Below are 4,128 nucleotides of genomic sequence, written 5' to 3' on the forward strand. Positions count from 1 at the left end.
AGCAGACAAAATGGCAACCAACAAATTGGAAAATGATCATCACCAACCCTCCATCTGACAGAGGCCTAATATCCAATATATTCAAAAAAATTCAAGAAGTTAGACTCCAGAGAGCCAAGTAATCCTATTAAAAATGGAGTACAGAGCTAAACAAAGAATTTTCACCTGAAGAAATTCAGATAGTTGAGAAGCACCTTAAGAAATGTTCAACATCATTAGTCATTAGGGAAATGCAAATCAAAACAACCCTGAGTTTTCATCTCATACCAGTCAGAATGGCTAAGATTAAAAACTCAGGAGACATCAGGTGTTGGTGAGGATGTGGAGAAAGAGGAACACTCCTTCACTGCTGGTGGGATTGCAAACTGTTACAACCACTCTGGAAATCAGTCTGGTTGTTCCTCAGAAAACTGGGCATGACACTTCTGGAGGACCCTGTTATACCTATCCTGGGCATATATCCAGAGGATTCCCTGGCATGTAATAAGCACACATGGTCCTCTATATTCATAGCAGCCTTATTTATAATATCCAGAAGCTGGAAAGAACCCAGATGTCCCTAAATGGAGGAAGGGATACAGAAAATGTGGTATATTTACACAATGGGATACTACTCAGCTATTAACAACAATGAATTCATGATATTCTTGGGCAAATGGTTGGATCTGGAAAATGTCATCCTAAGTGAGGTAACCCAATCACAAAACAGTACACATGGAATACAGTCATTGATAAGTGGATATTTGCCAAGAAACTCTGAATACCCAAGACACAACATATGAAATGATTCCCAAAAAGAAGGAAGAAGTGGGTGTTGGTTCTGGCAAGGCTTGATCCAGTATTGTAGGGGATTACCAGGACAGAGAATTTGCAGGGATTTGATTGGGGAATGGGCAGAGGGAAGAGGGCTCATGGGACTTATGGCGAGAGGGTACTGGGAAAGGGGAAATCATTTGGAATTTAAACAAAGAATGCAGAAAATAAAAAAATGTAAAAAAACCAAACAAACAAACAAAAAAAAACACCTCAATTTTTACAAAGAATAAAATCGACCCAGTTAATTCACAAAAAAGGGGGGAAAAGGAAAAGAAAAAAAAAGAAAAGAACGGGACTTTCAGGGAGTGGGGGGCTAGAAAAGGGGAAATCATTTGAAATGTAGATAAAAAATATATCGAATAAAAAAAAAGAATATATAAAGAAAAAAAAAAAAAAAGAAAAGAGGGCAAAGGTGAAAGCCAATATTTTGGCCCTGGTTCCCAGATCAAAGAGTTCCCCCAGGAGACAGTGGAACAGCTCTATACAAGACCTATATGTCTAGTAAGTCATAGTAAGTCACCTGATTTATTTTTCAAAAAATTCAAAATAAACATATTTTGAGAAATAAAAAAAACAAAAACAAAACACCACACACAGATAAATGTCAAGATACTATAAAATGACAACTTTGCTCCTAATTTTAAAAAAAAAAAAAGAAAATATGGGGGAACAAAATACCCATAAGAGGAGAAACAGAGACAAAGTTTGGAAACAAGACTGGGGGAAAGACCATCCTGAGACTGCCCCACCTTGTGATCCATCCCATATATAGTTACAAAACCCAGACACTATTGTGGATGCCACCAAGTGCTTGCTGAGAGGAGCCTTATATAGTTGTCATCCAGGAGGCCTGCTAGTGCATGAGAAATACAGAGGGGGACACTCTCAATCAACCATTGAACTGAGCACAAGGTCCCCAATGGAGGATCTAGAGAATGGACATAAGGATCTGAAGGGTTTGGCAGTGCCATAGGAGGAACAACAATATGAACCAACCAGTACTCCCAGAGCTCCCAGGGACTTAACTACTAACCAAAAAGGACACTTGGAGGGACCCAGGGCTCCAGTTGCATATGCAGCAGAAGATGGTGTTGTTGGACATCAAAGGGAGGAGTGACCCTTGGTCCTGAGAAGGGCAGATGCTCCAGTATTGGGGAATGTCTGGACAGCAAATTGGGTGTGGGTGGATTGGTGAGCCATGGGAGAGAAAATGGGCTAGGGGATTTTTGGGGAGTAACTAGGAAACGAACAAAATTTGAAATGTAAATAAAGAATATATCTAATAAAAATTTTTCCAACAAAAAGTATTTGTGCTTGTTACTCTCATATGTTTATTATGTTTGTGCATTGAAAATAGAGATGATAAAACATCACACTTCATGTGATAATACATATTCTCTTTTCTAACTATTAATTCCAAATGCTAATATTCTTAGTTAACAAATACTTACAGCTTATTATTTGACAGACACACAGAAACTGTGAAAGAATACCACTTGTAGATGGTAATCCTGTGATTGTCATGGAGTTTTCAGGCTTCTTATATTATTAGTTGTAGTATGTTAAACACTAATGCATAGACTACTTAAATGCAACTATGTGAAAAAAGAGTCAGTTTATAAGATCTTAGTGCTCCACATACAGTGACTATTTTGTTTTGTCAAGTTCGTGTCCCTTCCTTGAATTTATATTTATTAAATGTCATCTTCAGATTTACCAGTGGGAAGAAGTGCATTTACAAGACGAGTAGCCTCCTTTGTAGCTTATCAGCTTTACTGTTTGAAATACTCATTGCAAGCAGTTTATGTTGGCTCCTGTGGGAATTGGCAACAATGTTGTGCACTTTGTGTCTTTTGGACTGTGGGAAGTGTACTATCCTTAACAGTGTAACATCTCTGGGACACTAACCAAGATGCTGGTGTACAGCCCTATTGATTCAACTTGGAATATTTCAAGTGAGTTTTTGTATGCACAGAACCTGATAGTATGGGCCATTTTGATGAAGGCTTGGTTCTGGTTTTCAGTGCTATGGCCATTGAGATCAGCTATAAGAAACACTCATTTGTGAAGACGCAGATATATTGCTACGAGATTTCTGCTTTAATTTTGTCTGTTAGCAGTGTGTTCACATTCATTTCTGTGACATGGGACCACATGATAGATCTTTATGGCCAAACTGCTTTTGACTGTCTATCTGATTTTCCTGCTAAGAAAGAAGTATTATGAAGTAAACATTTAATGGCTGTGTTACCAGTAGGCCTCCTTCTAACCACCATGTTACTCTTTGGTGTAACCATGCTTGTCTTTTGGATAAGCTATTTGAAACTACAGAGTCATGTAAACGCCGAGTGTTCTTCCAAAATGACATTACTCAAGACATGAATTGAGGGACTGTTCATTTGTAACATCTATGAGAAAGTTCCTTGAGAAGTTTCCTGTTCCTACAGGAAACTCATGTAGCCCTCAACTCATTCTAAATAATTTTTTTCTATATCAAACTTCAATTGATTCTCAGGCTGTCTTTAAGCTTACTTCATCTTCTATACCTTTTACCTTTTTATTTCGTTATTTTTTTTTTATCCCAAACTCCAAAGGCTATGATAATGTGCTCAGCTTTTGCCAACAAGAAAATATAGGAAAATTTACACCTTTAATGCATGTTGCAAAAATAAATAAATGCCAAGTAAAATCACTTCATAAGGAAATTGATGCTTAAAGAAAGAAAAGTAACCACATCCCTGGGTGGAGAAGCTCAGGTCCTAACAACTAAGACCCTTTAAAAATATTATGGAAATCTACAATGAAATACCTTCTAATACATGTACACATATGCAAGGAATTTAAAAAGCATTACAACATCATTCGTTAGATAACTCCAAAACTAGACATCTTATTTTTCCAATAAATTCTCCATTGAGAGGATAGAATACATTAGCTTTAACCATTGGTGAATAGCATTCATAAACAATAAGATTCCTGAAACAAAACAAAGCAAACAGAAACTCCCAACAATGTGACAGGCTTTTTCAATGCTATTCATGATTCTCTACAATTTGACATTGTCCCCCTTTTTTGGAGAGCAATGGTTTTTATGTAATTGAACATGGAGCACCAAAACTCATGGTAAATTCATACATCACACCCTATTGATAAATATTTGTGGTAATCGATGCTAGAGTACTTCCTATTTTCAACATCAAACATCTGCAAATACTGAGAACTACAAAAGTGACCTGCTTGGTGATATTTTGGTATAATATTGTCACAAATATTATATGAGTAACCACCAAAATTTAAATGGATTCAAGGCCC

General features: G+C 36.9%; 1 pseudogene; it reads left to right on the plus strand.

Moving 5' to 3' along the window:
- Positions 1-1,310: 1,310 nt before the first annotated feature.
- On the plus strand, positions 1,311-3,198 carry LOC127674388 (uncharacterized; annotated as a pseudogene).
- Positions 3,199-4,128: the final 930 nt, after the last annotated feature.

The sequence above is a fragment of the Apodemus sylvaticus genome, chromosome X, assembly GCF_947179515.1.
Source record: "Apodemus sylvaticus chromosome X, mApoSyl1.1, whole genome shotgun sequence".
Classification (NCBI taxonomy): Eukaryota; Metazoa; Chordata; class Mammalia; order Rodentia; family Muridae; genus Apodemus; species Apodemus sylvaticus.